General features: G+C 43.9%; 1 protein-coding gene, 1 long non-coding RNA gene and 1 other non-coding gene across 3 annotated transcripts in view; 1 reads left to right on the top strand and 2 right to left on the bottom strand.

Annotated features, from left to right (window-relative positions):
• The window catches only part of LOC140468127 (breast cancer anti-estrogen resistance protein 3 homolog), a 45559-nt gene extending 37035 nt beyond the window's left edge, over positions 1-8524 (bottom strand). Inside the window, exon 1 of the mRNA XM_072564319.1 lies at positions 8386-8524. The gene's annotated coding sequence lies outside the window, so the exon portion shown is untranslated. The remainder of the gene's footprint in view (positions 1-8385) is intronic.
• A 7772-nt stretch (positions 8525-16296) lies between these two features.
• LOC140468128 (uncharacterized) lies at positions 16297-17979 on the bottom strand. The gene is made up of 2 exons (XR_011955598.1): positions 17833-17979; positions 16297-16954 (listed from the first exon to the last, which is right to left on the bottom strand). It is a non-coding gene; the product is annotated as an uncharacterized lncRNA (long non-coding RNA).
• A 312-nt stretch (positions 17980-18291) lies between these two features.
• On the top strand, positions 18292-18377 carry trnar-ucu (transfer RNA arginine (anticodon UCU)). The gene is given in 2 exon segments: positions 18292-18328; positions 18342-18377. It is a non-coding gene; the product is annotated as a tRNA-Arg (tRNA).
• Positions 18378-21137: the final 2760 nt, after the last annotated feature.

The raw sequence follows: 21137 nt of genomic DNA, 5'->3' as shown, positions 1-21137 counted from the left end.
ACATTGGGGCAGATGAAAAGTAACGAGTAACCCTTCTAACTGGTTGTTGACCTGCAGCCATTTCAGTTATAGGGGCATAACTTTCCCAAAGGCACCAAACACTGAAACCTTTCAAGAGCTGACAGTGTTAGTTAAGGAATCTTGCGATACCAAACCTCCCCTAACTTTGACATGCTACTGGTTTTATTCAGCTGTTAGAGAACTGGGGGAAATCCATATCAGGATTTTTGACAAGGCTGAGATGACTAGCAAAGCCATGATTTTCGGCTAACCCTGAATGAGATGCTGACAGACATGTTTGATATGTGGGACTAATGACATAACCAAACAGAAGTGCCCTCTAGCTGAAGCTCAACTGGTCTTCCAACAGGCAGTACGACTGTCTTTGTCATTAGAAACTGTGGCAGATAGAGCATAGGAGATAATAACATCCCAATGGAAATGGACTCCCTCACCTATCCGACTGAACTTGAGGAACACCACTTGAATGTAGGTAATTGCAGAGCCTCATGCAGGACATAAACTGAACAGAGAACAACAAAGCCGAGCCTCGGCCAAGTAACAAAATGTTCTTCAGGATTTGGGCCGGCAAGCCATTGGAGTTGCTGCCAGTATGCAGACTCGAGACAGCAAAGAAGTCCTACAAAGCCTGACTTGAGTAAAAAATCTCATAGGCTGGTATCCAGGAGAGTGTACACCTGGAAGGTTCCCCCACGTATCGATATCAATTAAATTGCTTATTGACATCCAAATTGGACCAAATTAATATTAATTTTTGGTTAAATGATCACACAATTCCCAGGGAGGTCAATACTGGTGCAGCTGTATCTGTGGTTGCAGAGTCCGTCTTTAACAAGAGTTGGTCTGGACTCAAACCCTTAAGTTTGCTCAAGACCTCAGCCAGACTGAGCACATACACTGGGGAACCGTTGCAGATTAAGGTTCCTGTCTCCTATGAGAAGCAGTTGGTGCAGTTACCACTGGTGGTAGTAAAGGGCTCAGGCCCAAACCTAATGGGTAGAATTGGTTGAGAAAGATTCACCCAGATTGGCTGAACATTTTTTGATTAGAAAATGGCTGCCTTAGTGAAGCCCTAATTAAATATTTGGGAGATTTTGAGGAAGGGCTTGGGACTATCAAAGGGGCTAAAGCCATTTTACATGTTGACTAGGAAACAATTCTGAGAATTTGCAAGGCTGGCCTGGTGACATTTGCCTTTTGGGCTAAATCTGAAATGGAAATCAGGAGTCTGGAGAGGGAAGGATTCATCAAACTAGTGCAGTGAAACCTGATGGCTCAGTTTGTGTGTGTGTGTGTGTGTGTGTGTGTGTGTGTGGAGTGGATTTAACACAAACTGTAAAAATGCTTCTTGCATCTCGATAAAAATCCAATTCCTCGCATAGAGGTCTTGTATGTGCAACATTGGCAGAGACACTGTCCACCGTCAATGTTCCTGTTCCTCAGATGCTGCCTGACCTGCTGTGCTTTTCCAGCACCGCTCTAATCTTGACTCTGTCCTTTACAAAGCTGAAAATGAGCCACTATTCCGCCTAGGAACACTCCAACCACAACGGATGAACTCAGATTTCTCCAGTTTCCTCATTTCCCCTCCCCCCACCTTGTCTCAATCAAATCCCTCAAACTCAGCACCACCTTCCTAACCTGCAATCTTCTTCCTGATCTCTCCGCCCCCACCCCACTCCAGCCTAACACCCTCACCTTGACCTTCTTCCACTTATCGCATCTCCAATGCCCCTCCTCCCAACCGTTTATTTTAGCCTGCTGGACACACTTTCCTCATTCCTGAAGAAGGGCTTATGCCCGGAACGTCGATTCTCCTGTTCCTTGGATGCTGCCTAACCTGCTGCGCTTTTCCAGCAACACATTTTCAGCTCTGATCTCCAGCATCTGCAGTCCTCACTTTCTCCTGGAAATGAGCCACACCTACCACAATTGCAACCGGATGAGGAGTCACAGAAGTATGCTACAATTAATACCCATAAAGTTTTATACCAATATACAAGACTGCCATTTGGTATCATCAACCTGCACACTTCACCAATGGACCATGGAGAACATTTTTCAAGGACTTGCCACTTATCTGGATGATGTACTAATAACAGGGAAGACCAATAAAGAGCACTTGGAGAACTTGGACATAGCGTTAAACATTTCTCCAAAGCAGGCATACACCTGAGACAGGAAAAATGTATGTTCCAGCTACTTGGGTTATAAAGTTGACAAAATTGGGTGACACCCATTGGAAGATAAAGTGAAGGCGATTAAAGGAGCCCAGGATCCCACATCTGTACCAGCGCTTAGGTCTTTCCTCAAGTTAGCCAATTATTATGGAAAATTTATATGTAACCTGGCCTCCATTTTGGCACCCTTACACCTGCTACTGAAAAAGGGTCAGCCTTGGAAATTCTTTGTCCAAGGCATAGCCCTTACAAAAGTGAAAAAGCAGCTATCACCATCTAAGATGTTGGTCTACTACTTTTTGAGGTGAAAAATTGGGTTGGCATGAGATGCCGACCTGTACAGTATCATATCATCATAGAAACCCTATATTGTGGAAACAGGCCATTTAGCCAAATAAATCTACACCGATCCTCCGAGAAGTAACCTTCCCAGACCCATTCCCATACCCTATTACTCTCGAAATATCTCTGACTAATGTACTTAACCGACATATCCCTGAACACGATGGGCAATTTAGCATGGCCAATTCACCTGACCTGCATATTTTTGGATTGTGGGAGGAAACCGGAGCACCCAGAGGAAACCGACACTGACATGGGGAAAATGTACACAAACTCCACACAGACAGTCACCAGAGGCGAGAATTGAACCCGGTTCTCTGGTGCTGTGAGGCAGCAGTGCTAATCACTGAGCCATCATACCACCCGTATTGGGGTGCTGTTGGCTCACTGGTGGCTCAATGGAGAGGAACAAGGGGAAAGTGAGGACTGCAGATGCTGGAGATCAGAGCTGAAAATGTGTTGCTGGAAAAGCACAGCAGGTCAGGCAGCATCCAAGGAGCAGGAGAATCGACGTTTCGGGCATGAGCCCTTCTTCAGGAATGAGGAAAGTGTGTCCAGCAGGCTAAGATAAACGGTAGGGAGGAGGGACTTGGGAGAGAGGCGTTGGAAATGCGATAGGTGGAAGGAGGTCAAGGTGATAGGCCGGAGTGGTCAGGAAGAAGATTGCAGGTTAGGAAGGCGGTGCTGAGTTCGAGGGATTTGACTGAGACAAGGTGGGGGGAGGGGAAATGAGGAAACTGGAGAAATCTGAGTTCATCCCTCGTGGTTGGAGGGTTCCTAGGCGGAAGATGAGGCATTCTTCCTCCAACTGTCGTGCTGCTATGGTCTGGCGATGGAGGAGTCCAAGGACCTGCATGTCCTTGGTAGAGTGGGAGGGGGAGTTGAAGTGTTGAGCCACGGGGTCGTTGAGTTGGTTGGTCCGGGTGTCCCAGATGTGCTCTCTGAAACGTTCCGCAAGTAAGAATGGAGAGAAACACCAATTAGCGTATGATTCCCAGGTTTTGGCTGATGCTGAACGCAAATATGTCCAGATAGAGAAGGAAGGTCTGGTGGTCATCTTTGGTGTAAGGAAGTTCCATGAGTACCTTTATGGAAGAGACCTCGTCATACTAACAGATCACAAACTTCTGCTAGGGCTACTGAAGGAAGACAAGATGGTGGGGCCCATATTTTCTTGTAGAATTCAGCATTGGGCCCTTATTCTCAGCATGTATAGGTACACGTTAGAACACCATCCAGGAAGCCAAGTGACTAATGTGGATGTTTTGAGCCACCTCTCACTGGCAGATACTCCACTGATGGTGCCCTTCCCAAGAAGAGTATTATTTTGTTTTTAAACTTCCTGGACATCCTTCCAGTCACCGCTGATAATATCCAACTGTAGACAGAAAAAGATCCTGTCTTAGCAAAACTAAAACAGCTGGTAGTAATGTGGGAAACAGAAGGGCCATTGCAACTAGGATTGAAACTTTTCTGGACTCAGCCTGACGAGATCACTGTAGAGGACAGCATATTACTACAGAGAGCAAGAGTAAAGGTTGCCACTAGATACTGGCTGAACTCCACTAGGGTCATCCAGAGGTTTCCAAGATGAAGATGCTAGCAAGAAGCTGTGTCTGGTGGCCAGCGTTAGATGCTGACATAGCTGCGTTGGTGTGACAGTGCCTAGAGTGCCAACATGGACAAAAACTGTCACTAGCAGCATAACTACATTTGTGGGAATGGCAGGTAAATCCTGGACTCAGTTGCATGTCGTCTATGCCAGTCCTTTCCTGAGCTTTACCTTCCTGGGTCATTGTGGATACCCATTCAAAGTGGTCGGTGTGCATAAAGTTTATTCAGTAAACTCAGAGATGACGGTTGAGAAGCTGCGAGCATCGTTTGTGATACATGGACTCCCAGAAGTATTGGTCATGGACAATGGAGCATCATTTACCAGCAAGGAATTTGAATATTTCCTAAAGTCAAATAGCTTTTAGCATATAAGGACAGCTCCATACCATCCATCATTCAATGGTCTAGTGGAAAGAGTGGTCCACACGCTTAAAGAAGCAGCCCACAGCACCATTTGATACCAAACTGTCTCAACCTGTACTACCCCTCATGCAACAACAGGGATAGTTCCAGCAGTGTTGCTGATGGGGAGAAAATTCCACACCAAGTTAAACTTGATATTTCCAACCTGGGGGAGGAGGGGACGGTGAAATGGCAGCAGGAACACCAATGCCTGCCTCATGCTTCCTCTAGGCAAGATTGACAGTTTAATTCAGGGATGACGTTTGGTGTCAGAATCATGGAAATGGCCCTGACCAGACATGAGGTGAGGTTGATACGAGGTCAGGTTCAGGTTGGTGATACAGGCCTGAACAAACACGTTGATCACCCAAAAGCTGTTACCCTCAAATGGACAGGAGCAAAACATTCCTGGCCCATCAGAATAGCCAGAAGCCTGTCAGAAACCGTAGATTCTCCCCCTCTGTTTCGAGTCAAGGAAACATCAGAGTCTGAATTGGATGCCGTCTCAATACCGTTACCACCAGAAGAAGAGGAGGAAACCCTCCCCAGACATTCCAGTCGCAAGAGATTGGCTACGGTCCTGTGTCAGATCCGCATCAGAGGAAGCAGACCTGAGACAAGAATGTTGTGAGAAAAGCTACAATAGAAAGACCAGGCTTAGATCTTTGGACTTAGAGGGGAGGGATATAGTGATTGGAACCAGCTGGATCTTATTGACTTGATTGGCTCAGGTTCACAACCCCAATCAGGAAAGCCCTGGCTGACCGATGTTAACAGAAGATTTTTAATCTCATTTCGAGAGATGACCTCTGAGCTGACTGGCCACAGCCAGTGTACTGTGTACATGTAAATAAAGGGTGACTTGGTGACAGGATACTAGCCTCTGTATAGTTATTTCAAACCCCACCCTTCTGAATCAGGGATGATACAGAGGCCCTGAGCCATCTGGTATCACCTGTTGGAACAATGTGTTAAAAATGAGGGAAAAGTAATAAGTATACGTTTTCAGTTAAATCATTTCCATAAAGTTGATTTACATTTCAATATTATAATTAGCTCCATTTACCAATAACGAAACTCAAATCTATTGTCTATTGATATACTTAGTAATCCATCTTTCCAGTATAAAAGGTACAGTCAGCATAATCCGACCAGGCCATAGGGCTGTTCTCTGATTACAGTGAGATGACTGTTGGTAGTTTAACCTAAGAGTCAACAGGCCCCAGGCAAGGAGAGGATAAGAAGGAGAGTGCTTAGCCAATCAATGTGGAAATTGAACTCGCATTATTGACATCGCCTTACATTGCAAACCAATATGACACGTACCTTTCATTCTAATAAGACACTTGTAGACTCAGTAGGCGTGGCTCTGTAATCAAATTTTTGATGCTTAAAAATGAAAATTGGAACCTGTTTGATCAATCTAGTCTACTGAACTATTCTGATCCCAGTTCCTAATACTTTAAAATATTCCGAGCTACAACCGACAGGGTACCCTTCATTGTCCAGTCCTTCCCAGGAGCCGGTAAACTACGCCATGTTCTTCGCAGCCTGCAACACATTATCAATGAGGATAAGCACCTCACCAAGACCTTCCCCAAACCCCCACCTCTCACCTTTAAACAGCCACCAAACCTCAAACAGATCATTGCTCATAGCAAACTGCCCAGCTTTCAGGACAATCCACGGATACCACCATTACGCGTGGGGACACCTCCCACCATGTACATGGCAGATACTCATGCGAGCTGAAAATCTGACGAGGGGTGTGGACCTTCCTCCGTGACTCCCTCGATAGGTCCACACCCTCCACCAACCCAACCTCCACTCCCGGCACCTTCCCCTGCAACCGCAAGAAATGCAAAACTTGCGCCCACACATCCCCCCTTACTTCCCTCCAAGGCCCCAAGGGATCCTTCCATATCCACCACAAATTCACCTGTACCTCCACACACATCATTTACTGCATCCGCTGCACCCGATGTGGCCTCCTCTGTATTGGGGAGACAGGCCGCCTACTTGTGGAACGTTTCAGAGAACACCTCTGGGACACCCGGACCAACCAACCCAACCACCCCGTGGCTTAACACTTCAACTCCCCCTCCCATTCCACCAAGGACATGCAGGTCCTTGGACTCCTCCATCGCCAGACCATAGCAACACGACGGCTGGAGGAAGAGCGCCTCATCTTCTGCCTAGGAACCCTCCAACCACAAAGGATGAACTCAGATTTCTCCAGTTTCTTCATTTCCCCTTCCCCCACCTTGTCTCAGTCCCAACCCTTGAACCCTCAGCACCACCTTCCTAACCTGCAATCTTCTTCCTGACCTCTCTGCCCCCACCCCCACTCTGGCCTATCACCCTCACCTTAACCTCCTTCCACCTATCGCATTTCCAACGCCTCTCCCCCAAGTCCCTCCTCCCTACCTTTTATCTTAGCCTGCTTGGCACACTTTCCTCATTCCTGAAGAAGTGCTCATGCCCAAAACGTCGATTCTCCTACTTCTTGGATGCTGCCTGACCTGCTGCGCTTTTCCAGCAACACATTTTCAGCTCTGATCTCCAGCATCTGCAGTCCTCACTTTTTCCTAGAAAATACTCATGCGACCCAGCCAACGTTGTCTATCTCATATGCTGCAGGCAAGGATGCCCTGAATCTTGGTACATTGGTGAGACCAAGCAGAGGCTACTGGAATGGGCACCATACAACAATCAACAGACAGGAGTGTTCCCTCCCAGTTGGAGAACACTTCAGCGGTCCGGGACATTTGACGTCAGACCTTCGAATGACTGTCCTCCAAGGCAGTCTTCGGGACAGGTAACAACAAAAGGTGGCCAAGCAGAGGCTAATAGCCAAATTCATTACCCATGGGATGGCCTCACGGGACCTTGCGTTCATGTCATACTACAGGTGACCCCATTGCACTATACACACACAGACAAACAGACATACAGACACTCCTAAACACACACTTTACTACAGACACACACACTTACGCAGACCCTCTCTCATAGGCTCACACACACACCCTCTCACAGACTTATACCCCTTTACACTCACACTCACATACATACACACACTCTCTCACAGACACTCATAACCCCTCCCCTGCCCTTTGCCACACACACACACACATAACCTTTTGTGGGGTAAATTTGTACTTGCAGTATTACATTTTACATTGCTCAAAACTGCATGAATCCATGTAAGATTCTGTAAATCCGTTTTTTAGATTAGAAACAGTCTGACCATTGTGGCACAGACAGCCTCAAACAGGGAAACTCACATCTTCAATACATTATCGGTGCCGACGTGACACCAATTGTTAAAGTTCACTTGAGAATGTAACTTTCTAAAATAAAACATTTGCAATTTATATATAAAAAAACTGAAACCAGCATGGTCATTCTAAAAGATGAGAGACTTAACAAATAATCCAGGTCTTTTTCAATATGTAATTTCAGTTACATCACACTGGAAACTTTTGCTATAAATTCTGCGTCTTACAATCTTATTCTCCACAACCACCTGATGAAGGAGCAGCGCTCCGAAAGCTAGTGCTTCCGAATAAACCTGTTGACTATAACCTAGTGTTGTGTGATTTTTAACTTTGTCCACGCCAGTCCAACACTGGCGTCTCCAAGTCATTCAAAATATTTAACCTTGTCCCCTAAAGGCTTAAAATAACTGTTGGTGATGATAGAATGTTTGAGATTGAATGACATTCCTATGTCAGCTACTCGATCTCCATTGGGAGTGGTACATGCTGACTGATAATATCTTTCTTTTTCTCTCCCGATTAAAGATATTTTAGATTCTACTTGCCTTCGCTCTTTCCAAACAAATAATTTACTTCCTTAGCCTGTCTGTGGGGTCCTTTGCCCGACTTGTCTTCTGAAGCCAAATGCAGGAAATTATGTTCTGTCCTGTTCTTCTCCATTACTCCCCTTATCGAATGAATTCCTTGCAACCCATTTTCCAAACGCTCTGTTTGCCAAGTGACTTCAATGACCGGCATTCCTGCTGGGAACAGATGAAATAGGGGTCAGATGCCGCAGTCAAGCCCCCAACTTAATTTTTACGTCAATCTATGACTTCCTCAACTTTTCGGACAATAGAATGGGTGGTACGGGTCACTTCCACCGCTACTTAAAGGGATCCCTGCTTGGGCTCATTTAAAATGCTGCAATGATTTGGGACAAATTTTACTGATAGTTTATTTTGAGAAACTAATTGATTCTAAAGTCTTTGCAGTGAATCAGAAAAAGATACTTCACGGCATGAAGCCTTTCTATAATTGAGCTCATCATGCCTATTTGAAAATTATAACTAATTAGTTCCATTCCCCTGTTTTTCTTCATAACCCTCCAAATAGTCAATAGAGCTGAACTTCTTTGCCTCTGGCAAATTCCAGCTATCATCAGTCCAGACTGCAGCTAAGGTCAGAATTGATCATGTGACTGCTTCTATCACATTGTTCATGCACACAGGCTTGGACTTTGGGATTGCACCATGTTAGTATACGGTGAGTTAGCTTTTGTAGCTAGAGAGATTGAGTTTCAGAGCCACGAGGTCATGCTGCGGCTGTACAAAACTCTGCTGCAGCCGCACTTGGAGTATTGTGTACAGTTCTGGTCATCGCATTATCGGAAGGATGTGGAAGCTTTGGAAAGGGTGCAGAAAGGATTTACTAGGATGTTGCCTCGTATGGAGGAAAGGTCTTATGAGGAAATGCTGAGGGACGTGAGTCTGTTTTCGTTAGAGAGAAGGTTGAGAGGTGACTGAATTGAGACATATAAGATAATCAGAGGGTTAGCTAGGGTAGACAGTGAGTGCCCTTTTTCTCGAATGGTGATGGCTAGCTCAAGGGGAAATAGCTTTAAATTGAGGGTGATAGATATAGGACAGATGTCAGAGGTAGTTTTTTACTCAGAGAATAGTAGGGGCGTGGAACGCCCTGTCTGATACAGTAGTAGACTCTCCAACTTTAAGGGCATTTAAATGGTCATTGATAAACATATGGATGAAAATGGAATAGTGTAGGATAGATGGACTTCAGATTGGTTCCACAGGTAAGCACACCATCGAGGGCAGAAGGGCCTGTACTGCGCTGTAATGTTCTATGTTCTATGATTGACCCAGATAGCATGTCTCCCCCAAGTTTAGGGTCTCATTGACTGCACTCACACTATCATGCAGACCCACCCAGGCTGACTCACAGTCTTTAGAAATAAAGGGGAAAAATTTGTAGGGCTATCAGGAAAGAGACAGTGCTGTGAGACTAATTGGACAGAACATTGAAAGAGCCAGCACAGCCAAGTGGTCTCCCCTTATGTTGTATAATTCACAAATCCCAAGGTTTAAACTCCATTTATATATAATTCGTGCTTGATCACCACTAACATATCAGACAGGTCTGTACCCGTTTTCTATGCAGAATATATAATGTGGTTGTTGCTATGCCAACTGAAATATTCAAATCCTTTTCCTTCCTCCCCTGGGCCTGTTCTGCTCCCAAGCAAAAGGAGCAGTATACCAAGCACTGACTTTCAGTGACTACTGTAATATTTTTGGGAAAGTTCTTTTGGTCATTTGCACCCTCTGCTGGAAGAATTCCATCCCTGTACTCAAACGAAGCTTTCCCACAGTGCAGAGCATGCAACAAAGGAATTTTTTTTCTCTGGGAATATAAAAACACGAGATGGCCATGAGACTGACATCCTCCAGCAATATGGCATGAGATTGCAATCTTATGTGATATTGTCGAGAAGTTCAAGACAGTTCGTAGACTTGGAAATCAAATATGTATGACTCTTCTAACATTTTATATCTGAATGTCTTTGTTTTTTTTGGCATTGCCCTTTTTAACTGTCTGTTCTTGAGATCTGAAAGGAATTTGCCATGTTCCAGATGCTACAGTTTTTGTGTAATTTCAACAATGGTGTTGTCAGATTTTAGCTTTTTTTCAATCTTGCTACAAAACAATAATGTAAAACTGGAAGTCTTGAAAAAAAAAGGAATGTCTTAACAGTTCCCTAAATATGATTGAACTTAAAAATATCAAATATTTTAACTAGTGGTTTTGGATTTGTCAATTTTACAGAAATGTTGGATTTAATCAGATTTCAGACAAAAACATGACCAGTTTCTCTGATTTTTTTGTCCAATATTTTTGTCCTAAACTATGTGGGAAAGTGTTTTGGGACAATTCATTTTTGCGGGCGGTAACATCCAAAATGTCAAAAGGCTGATTCATGTTGTTTTAAAATATAAGTCCAGGGAATGATAACTAGAACATCTTATGGATCCTAATAATTGAGAGTTCACAGGGAAAAGATGGCAAGTGGTATGTTGGCTTCATAGTGAAAGAATTCAAACATGGGAGCAGGGATGTCTTGCTGAAATTCTATAGGGCCTTGGTGAAACCATATCATGGGTCTTACAATTTTGGTTTCCTTATTTGAGGAAGGATTGTCTGGTTGTGAAGAAATGCAACAACGGGTTACCACACTGAATCCTGGAAATGGCAGGACTGACATATGAAGAGAGTTAAGACTACATTCTCTAAAGTTTAGAAAATGAGGGGTGATTTCATAGAAGCCTAAAAAATTCTAAAGGGATTAGAAGGATCAAATGCAGATTGTTCCCAATTGTAAGGATTGCAAAACCAGGGGTCACAGTCTAAGGATGCAGGGTAGGCGATTTAGGTTTGAGGAGGAGAAATTTCTTCACCCAAGAGCATTTGAGGTCAAAATATTGAATGCCTTCAAGGAGTTAGGAGGGGCTAAAGGAATAAAAGTGTGTTGGAAGAAACATGTTTGGGGAACAAGGTGCTGAAATGGATGATCAGCTATGATCATATTAAATGGTGGAGCACGCTCAAAGGGCTCCTATTTTAAAAAATCACTAGAGTAAGGGAAAGTCCCAGATGATTGGAAAATTGCTGCTAGAACCCCTTGTTCAAGAAAGGATCAAGACAAAAGATGGAAAATTATAGGTTGATTAGCCTAACCTCGGTACTAGGTAAAATTCAAAAATCCATTGTTAAGGATGAGATTTCTAAATTCTTGGAAGTCCAGGGTTGAATTAGAACAAGTCAGCATGGATTTAGTAAGGGGAGGTCATGCCTGACAAACCTGTTAGAATTCTTTGAAGAGGTAACAAGTAGGTTAGACCAGGGAAACCCAGTGAATGTTATCTATCCAGACTTCTAAAAGGCCTTTGATAAGGTGCTTCACAGGAGGGTGCTGAGTAAGGTGAGGGCCCATGGTGTTTGAGGTGAGCTACTGGCATGGATTGAGGATTGGCTGTCTGACAGAAGGCAGAGAGTTGGGATAAAAGGTTCTTTTTCAGAATAACAGCTGGTGACAAGCGGTGTCCCGCAGGGTTCAGTGTTGGGACCCCAGCTGTTCACTTTATATATAAATGATCTGGATGAAGAGACTGGGGCATACTGGCAATGTTTGCTGATGATACAAAATTAGGTGGACAGGCAGGTAGTTCTGAGGAGGTGGGGAGGCTACAGAAAGATTTAGACAGTTTAGGAGAATGGTCCAAGAAATGGCTGATGAAATTCTATATGAGCAAATGCGAGGTCTTGCACTTTGGAAAAAAATCACAGGCACGGACTATTTTATAAATGATGAGAAAATTCATAAAGCTAAAGTACAAAGGGATCTGGGAGTGCTAGTACAGGATTTTCTAAAGATTGACTTGCAGGTTGAGTAGTGGTTAAGAAAGCAAATGTAATGTTGTCATTTATTTCAAGAGGGTTGGAATGTAAAAGCAGTGAGGTGCTACTAAGACTTTATAAAGCTCTGGTCAGGCCCCATTTAGAATACTGTATCCAGGTTTGGGCCCCACACCTCAGGAAGAACATACTAGCACTGGAGCGTGTCCAGCGGAGATTCACACAGATGATCCCTGGAATGGTAGACCCAACATACGATGAACGGCTGAGGATCCTGGGATTGTATTCGTTAAGAGTTCGGAAGGTTGAGGGGAGATCTAATAGAAACTTACAAGATAATGCATAGCTTAGAAAGGGTGGACACAGGGAAATTGTTTCCATCAGGCGGGGATACTAGCACTCATAGGCACAACCTTAGAATTAGAGGGGGGCAATTTAGAATGGAAATGAGGAGACATTTCTTCAGCCAGAGATTGGTGGGCCTGTGGAATCCACTGCCATGGAGCACAGTGGAGGCTGGGACATGAAATGTCTTCAAGGCAGAGATTAATAAATTCTTAATCTCACAAGGAATGCATGTAAAAGGCATTGAAATGCCCATCAGCCATGGTGGAGTGGATTTGATTGGCCGAATGGCCTTACTTCCACTCCTAATTCCTATGGTCTTATGGAATTTGGCAGATGGAGTTTAGCATGGATTTTGGTTGGAAGAATAAAAAGGCAGAGGGTGGTACGGTGGCTCAGTGGTTAACACTGCTGCCTCACAGTGCCAGGGACTCAGGTTCAATTCTCGCCTCTGAGTTTGCACATTCTCCTGTAGTGTTAGGTGCATTAGTCAGAGGGGAATGGGTCGGTGTGGACATTTTGGGCCGAAGGGCCTGTTTCCGCACTGTAGGTAATCTAATCTAATCTTTGGTACAGAGGGATCTGGGTGTCCTCATTCATGAGTTGCAGAAAACTATTATGCAGGTACCCTCAAAGATCAGCAAGGCGGCCTTTGTGTGGAGCCACAGAAAATGGGGGAGATACTAAATGAGTATTTTGCATCAGTATTTACTGTGGAAAAGGACATGGAAGAAATAGACTATAGGGAAATAGATGGTGACATCTTGCAAAATGTCCAGATTACATAGGAGGAAGTGCTGGATGTCTTGAAATGGTTAAAACTGGATAAATCCCCAGGACCTGATCAGGTGTACCCGAGAACTCTGTGGGAAGCTAGAGAAGTGATTGCTGGGCCTCTTGCTGAGATATTTGTATCATCGATAGTCACAGTGAGGTGCCGGAAGACTGGAGGTTGGCAAACATAGTGCCACTGTTTAAGAATGGCGGTAAAGACAAGCCAGGGAACTCTGGACCCAGTGAGCCTGACCTCGGTGGTGGGCAAGTTGTGGGAGGGAATCCTGAGGGAAAGGATGTACATGTATTTGGAAAGGCAAGGACTGATTCGGGTTAGTCAACGTGGCTTTGTGCTTGGGAAGTCATGTCTCACAAACTTGATTGAGTTTTTTGAAGAAGTAACAAAGAAGATTGATGAGGGCAGAGCAGTAGATGTGATCTATATGAACTTCAGTAAGGCATTTGACAAGGTTCCCCATGGGAGACTGATTGGCAAGGTTAGATCTCATGGAATACAGGGACAACGAGCCAGTTGGATACAGAACTGGCTCAAAGGTAGAAGACAGAGGGCGGTGGTGGAGGGTTGTTTTTCAGACTGGAGGCCTGTGACCAGAGGAGTGCCATAAGGATCGGTGCTGGGCCCTCTACTTTTTGTCATTTACATAAATGATTTGGATGCGAGCATAAGAGGTACAGTTAGTAAGTTTGCAGATGAAACCAAAATTGGAGGTGTAGTGGACAGCGGAGAGGGTTACCTCAGATTACAACAGGATCTGGACCAGATGGGCCAATGGGCTGAGAAGTGACAGATGGAGTTTAATTCAGATAAATTCGAGGAGCTGCATTTTGGGAAAGCAAATCTTAGCAGGACTTATACACTTAATGGTAAGGTCCTAGGGAGTGTTGCTGAACAAAGAGACCTTGAAGTGCAGGTTCATAGCACCTCGAAAGTGGAGTCGCAGGTAGATAGGATAGTGAAGAAGGCGTTTGATATGTTTTCCTTTATTGGTCAGAGTATTGAGTACAGGAGTTGGGAGGTCATGTTGCGGCTATACAGGACATTGATTAGGCCTTTTTTGGAATATTGCATGCAATTCTGGTCTCCTTCCTATTGGAAATATGTTGTGAAACTTGAAAGGGTTCAGAAAAGATTTACAAGGATGTTGCCAGGGTTGGAGGTTCTGAGCTATAGGGAGAGGCTGAACAAGCTGGGGCTGATTTCCCTGGAGTATTGGAGGCCGAGGGGTGACCTTATAGAGGTTTACAAAATTATGTAGGTCATGGATAGGATAAATAGACAAAGTCTTTTCCCTGGGGTTGGGGAGTCCAGAACTAGAGGGCATAGGTTTAGGGTGAGAGGGGAAAGATATAAAAGAGACCTAAGGGGCAACTTTTTCACACAGAGGGTGATACGTGTATGGAATGAGCTGCCAGAGGATGTGGAGGAGGCTGGTACAATTGCAACATCTAAGAGGCATTTGGATGGGTATATGAATAGGAAGGGTTTGGAGGGATATGGGCCGGGTGCTGGCATGTGGGACTAGATTGGGTTGGGATATCTGGTCAGCATGGACGGGTTGGACCGAAGGGTCTGTTTCCATGCTGTACATCTCTATGACTCTATGAGGTACAGGGGACTTTAAGAAAGACAAATGGAATTTGGTACTTATTGGCTACAGGAATTAAGTATAATACACAAGTGTTGTTGCAACTTTTTAAGACATTGTTGAGATTGCAAAGGAGTACTGCATATAGCTTTGGTGTCCTTACTTAAGAATGTAATTGCACTGGAGACGGTTCAAAAAATTCACTGGATTAATTCCAGAGATAAAAGCCTTACATTATGAGAAAGGTTGAACAGTATAGGCCTATTCTCACTAGAATTTAGAACAAATTGAGGTACATTGGAGTAGGTTGGTAAAGAGGATTGTCAATGTAGCCATAGCTAGGTGGATTTTTCCCCTTATTATAGCAAGCAGGCAATAAAGTTGACTTGATGCCAACATGAGATCAGCCATGGTGTTTTATATAGCAGAGCAGACTTCACAGGCTGAATTACCTCCTTCTAGTTCTTATGCTCTTTGAAGATGAAGTGAAGGGGCAGTGATTGAATGCAATAAGATTAGATTACTTACATTGTGGAAACAGGCCCTTCAGCCCAACAAGTCCACACCTACTCACCAAAGCACAACCTACCCAGACCCATTCCCCTACACCTAACACTACAGGCAATTTAGCATGGCCAATTCACCTAACCTGCACACATTTTTGGACTGTGGGAGGAAACCGGAGCATGCAAACTCCACACAGTCAGTCCCCTGAGGGGGGAATTGAACCTGAGTCCCTGGCGCTGTGAGGCAGCAGTGCTAACCACTGTGCCACCCATAAGACTGAAGGTGTAGTGGGATATAGAGAAATTGCTGGAGAAAGTTAGCAGGTCTGGGAGTTTCTATGGAGAGAAAGCAGAATTAAAGTTTTGAGTACAGTTACTCTTCTTCTGAACTTCATTTGAAGTATCACTGGACTTAAAACATTAACTCTGCTTTCTCTGCTGCCAGCTCTGACCAATTTCTCCAACAAGTTCTGTTTTTGTTTCAGATTTCCAATATCTGCAGTTCTTTGTTTTGTGAAATGGGAAGAATAGTCACAAAGCATATTTGTAAGAAGCTCTCATAGAGCTGTCACTTTGCATGATATTTGGATGAGAATCTGGAGCATTTTAAATTTAGTAAAACCACCTCCATATCCAGGAATAACATTCAAATCTGGTCAAGTCCCAGCCAGGTCCAAGAACTGGGCTCCATTAATATGCAGAGTTGAAACTCAGCCATGATCATATTGGAACTAGCTTGATGGACAATATGGTTTACTCCAAATCCTATCGAGATTCCTGTTGTCAGTAAAGTATTACTATGCTCAGATCGATAATGAGTCAAACAGAGTTTATTGACAAAAGCTTTTGGGAGATGTCAAGTCCTCAAAGGAGTGCCCGGATTTCCATCGAATACAGCCTGGGCTGGTTTATTTATACAATTTTATGAATCTACAAGTTACGTGTACACTTCGCAAGAAACTGTCTTTCTTCCCGATTGCTGTTGTCAGCAGATGTTCCAACTTGATAGCCTTTGTTCATCTTGATTTGATTCGTACACCAGATGTTAAGTGCGGTATTCACAAGCTCTTCTGCACGTGCCTCCTTGCCTTCTGTCCTCCTTCATTCGGTTTGCTGTACTTCCATTCACAAGGTCGATACAAATCTATGCTCATTTTGTGACTCACTAACATTATTACAGATAAGAATGGAGTCTTTCTGTGATATTACCAGGTGTTAATGACATTGTTACAAGATCTTAAATATTAACTCTTCCCTCTCTGTCTTCACTGATTTTCAAAGGATGAAAAATTAGCAGGAGGGAGGCAGTGGCAATCACTCACTATTAAGTATTATTGTTCACCTAGAAGATGTGGAGGTGCCGGTGTTGGATTGAGGAGGACAAAGTTAAAAATCACACAACACCAGGTTATAATCCAACAGGTTTATTTGGAAGCACCAGCTTTCGGAGTCCTGCCCCTTCATTCAGACAACTAGTGGGGCAAGATAATAAGAGATAATTTATAGCAAAAGATCACAGCAACACACAATTAAAACAATATGCTGAACACACACACACATACAAACTTGCGTGTCTATGGGGTGAATTTGCATTTGCAAATATATTCTATTTTGATCAAAAAGCACACAACCTTCAGGCAGTCAGTCCATGTGACATTTTACTGATCCTCGGATGCTGCCTGAACTGCCTTGCTTTTCCAGCAGCACTAATCCAGACATTTTATAAATTCCTACTTAGGAAACAGAACCAGTCTGGCTCACGATTGGGATATCGACAGACTATAACCTCACACCTTTAATGCATTGTCTGAGCTGAGACGTCACCTATTTTTATAAAACTTTTAAGTACCTCGAGAATGTGACTGGAAAGGAGTTCTGGGATTTACACTTTAAATGAGCTGAAACCCCCGTAACCCATTCTAATAAGATATAAGCCATGACAGCAGTCTAGGTTTGTTCAATATATTGTTTCAGTTGAACGACACTGAGATCTTTTGCTATAAGTTCTGTGTCTTATGCTGCTGTTCCACAGCTACCTGATGAAAGAGCTGCGCTCTGAAAGCTAGTGCTTCCAAATAAACCCATTAGACTATAACCTGGTGTTGTGCGATGTTTAACTTGGATAATTAAGAGTCAGATCAGCCATGACCTTATTGAGCAGCCCCGAAGGGCAGAGTGGCCTCCTCCTCCTCCTCCTCCTCCTCCTTGTTCCTATTTATCGGCGCGCTTTTTATTTGGCAACGCGCAAGTTTCTTTTCTCTTAAGCAAACTGAAGTATGCAACAGAAGCGCGACCTCCTTTAAACCCCCTTCACGGCGGAATGACCTTCGCCCCCCCGCAAGCCACCGACCTGAAAGGTTGGCGACGCCGTCCGCCATTTTGAAACGCCCGTCACGCGCCCCAACGGCCGCGGCGCGCGGGCTCCCTTTTGAAACGGCCCTGACCGTTGGCTGGAGCGCTGTGAGGGGGAGGGGGAGGGGGAGGGGAAGGCGGCTGGGTGCTGGTTGCCCGGAGCAACGCCTCCCTGTCTCCCTCCCAACCCGAGGACAAGCAGCTCCTAGCGGTGGAGGCGGGTATGACGGCGAAGGCATCCATCTTCTCTCAGACACGCACACAAACACACACAGATATTATAGATGTACAAAGACGGTAAAAAGAAAATAACCGGCGGCTGAAAAGCGACGGCGTGCTAGACGTCCATCACGGAAGGTAAAATAAAACGAATTGCGAAACGTGGAGAGGTGCGAGGAATAATGGCCGCCATTTGTTTGGGTACGAATAGGCTATTTCTAACGTACATCCAACAGGTGGCTCCGTGGCGCAATGGATAGCGCATTGGACTTCTAGCGGTTTGAAGGGATTCAAAGGTTCCGGGTTCGAGTCCCGGCGGAGTCGGCACTTTTGTTTTTCTGTCTTTGCCCCTTCAATTGCAAAATTCAAATTTTCCACCAACTTATACCTCATTAGCTTCCTGAAAAGAAGCAGAGACAAAAATCAACTCATTTCCCACAGACTAACAGCTAACGAGGCCACGATTTCATTCGCCACATGATGAAAATTAGTTCCCCCCCCCCCAAAAAAGAGACAAATACATAATTTTCACAATCAATTCTTATTTATTAATGAATAATGACTCTCTGCATTTTTAAAACTTACCCCGCCCCGCAAAGAATGGGAAATAAAAGATGACAAATCTCCTCTCAATTTCTAATTCATTAGCTTCACGAAAAATTCTTAATTCTCACTGATCTACAATGAATAAGACCATAATGGCCAATTAGCTCCCTCAGTTATTCACTACATTGTTGTTGCTTCATGCTACTAAAATCAAATTATGAAAAATAATTAGATTCCCCAATGTATATAGGTCAATCAACCCTTATTTACTGAGGAATATTAAACATCTCCCCCTCCCACAACCCCAATCAGAAATAAAACACGAATCAGGTTTGCATTAATGTTGCTTGAAATCACTGCAAGAAATCACTTGCACCTCAGCATTGCATGGAATAAAAATAAATATTGAATGTTATTTCACATGGAATCCCCACAGTGTGGAAGCAAAGTTAAAAATCACACAACACCAGGTTATAGCCCAACAGGTTTAATTGGAAACACTAGCTTTCTGAGCACTGCTCCTTCATCAGGTGGTTGAGGAGCAGTGCTCAGAAAGCTTGTGCTTCCAATTAAACCTGTTGGACTATAACCTGGTGTTGTGTGATTTTTTTAACTTTGTACACTCCAGTCCAACACTGGTATCTCCAAAGTGTGGATCAGGCCATTTGGCCCATGATGTCCACACCAACCCTCCAAAGAGCATCCTATCCAGACCCACCAGCCTTCCCTATCTCTGTAACCTCCCGTCACCCTATCCCTGTCTCCTTCCACCTTTTTACTAAACAGATATCATTATTGTTCTGCGGCAACCTAACTGTTCAAAATAACCTTTTGTGATCTGAAAAACCTAGTTCCAGCTGTCAGATGGTGAGCACAGTTTTGCAGTTCAGGATCGCTCCTGCTGATGGTGCTGAGCCAGAAGGTAATTAAATATCCTGCCACACAAAAGATGGTTGATAACAATTGGAGCGTGTGAAATTTTTGACCTGGGTTGGAAATGAGTAGGGACCACCGTAAGAACGCAGGAAATGGAAACAGAAGTAAACCATTTTGTGGTCCACTCAGGCAAACGATAATTGGGCTTCAACCTCATCAGCCCACCAAACCTCAATTGACAGCATCTTCTAAAATCATGACTTCTACTGCCGAGAATAATAAGGGAAGCATAGGAGCATCTGAACACCTCTGCCTGCTGGTTCCTCTCTAAGTCGTGCACTACTTTGAAAAGATGCTATTGTTTCTTTAACGTCACTAGGCTCAAAGTTCTCTTTTGAGCAGCTGTATGGGTGTATCTGTTCCAGATGGACTGAAGAGGCTCATCATCACCTTTTTAAAGGCAATTACGAAAGACAACAAATAGGTCTTAACGAGTTTTGAGAAGATTTGTAGCTCAGGTTGAGGTTCTACAACTAGCAAACTAATGTCATTTACAAAATACCGTGCAAAAACTGTAACGAACACTACACTGGACAAACAGGCAGAAAACTAGCCACCAGGATACATGAACATCAACTAGCCACAAAATGACATGACCCTCTCTCACGAATATCCTTACATACAGATAAGGAAGGACACCACTTTGACTGGGACAATACATCCGTCTTAGGGCAAGCCAAACAGAGACACACACGAGAATTCCTAGAAATATGGCATTCCAACCGGAACTCTTATCAACAAACAGATCAAGTTAGACCCCATCTACCACCCCCTGAGAAAAAGAACAGAAAATGACATCATTACAGGAAATAACATCACCAACCTAAAGAAACCCAAACATATAAGTAGAAAGCAGGAATCATGTACACTACTTTGCCTGAGGCCCACTGAAGATGTTACCTAATAAGGTGACAAAACATCTGGAAATGAACCTCCCAGCTCAGTGAACAAGCCTACATCCAAGACAACAAATGCTGGCCTTGTCAGCAATGCTATCACCTATGAATGAATAAAACCAAAAAGTGCCTTCCCACTTTATCCTTTGATTCCTTCATTATCCTTAATTCTACTAATGACTGAGCATCTTTGGTGTAAAGAATCCCAAAGGTTTACAACCTTCTCTGCACAAAGAAATGTTAACTCATCTCAATTGTAAATGGCTGACTTTCATTCTGACATTTTGACTCGTATGTACTAGATTCCCAAACCAGAAGTAACTTCCTTCCAGCATCCACCCCTTCAATCCTGTTAAGGAAGGAGATGGAGATTTGGAATAATAGGCACAGGAAGTGACAAATGGTGTTCTATCTTACATCTTCAACTTTGCGTCATATTCATCAATGGCTTTGACCATAGGATAGAGAGTCCAATACCCAAATTTGTAAATTAAGCCAAATTAAGAGGAACAGTCAGTGATCCAGCTGTGTAACAGGAAAGTTGCAAAGAGCTATGAACAAGTTAGGTGATTGGGAACAACTATGGCAAGTGGAGTTTAACATGAACAAGTGTCAGTTCATCCACTTTCAACTCAAGAAAGATAAACCAGAGTGTCTTCCATAAATGGTGAAAACCTAGGAACTGCATGAAAGCCACAAAGATTTG

This window comes from Chiloscyllium punctatum, chromosome 46 (genome assembly GCF_047496795.1).
Source record: "Chiloscyllium punctatum isolate Juve2018m chromosome 46, sChiPun1.3, whole genome shotgun sequence".
Lineage (NCBI taxonomy): Eukaryota > Metazoa > Chordata > Chondrichthyes > Orectolobiformes > Hemiscylliidae > Chiloscyllium > Chiloscyllium punctatum.
This window is presented reverse-complemented; position numbering and strand designations above follow the sequence as displayed.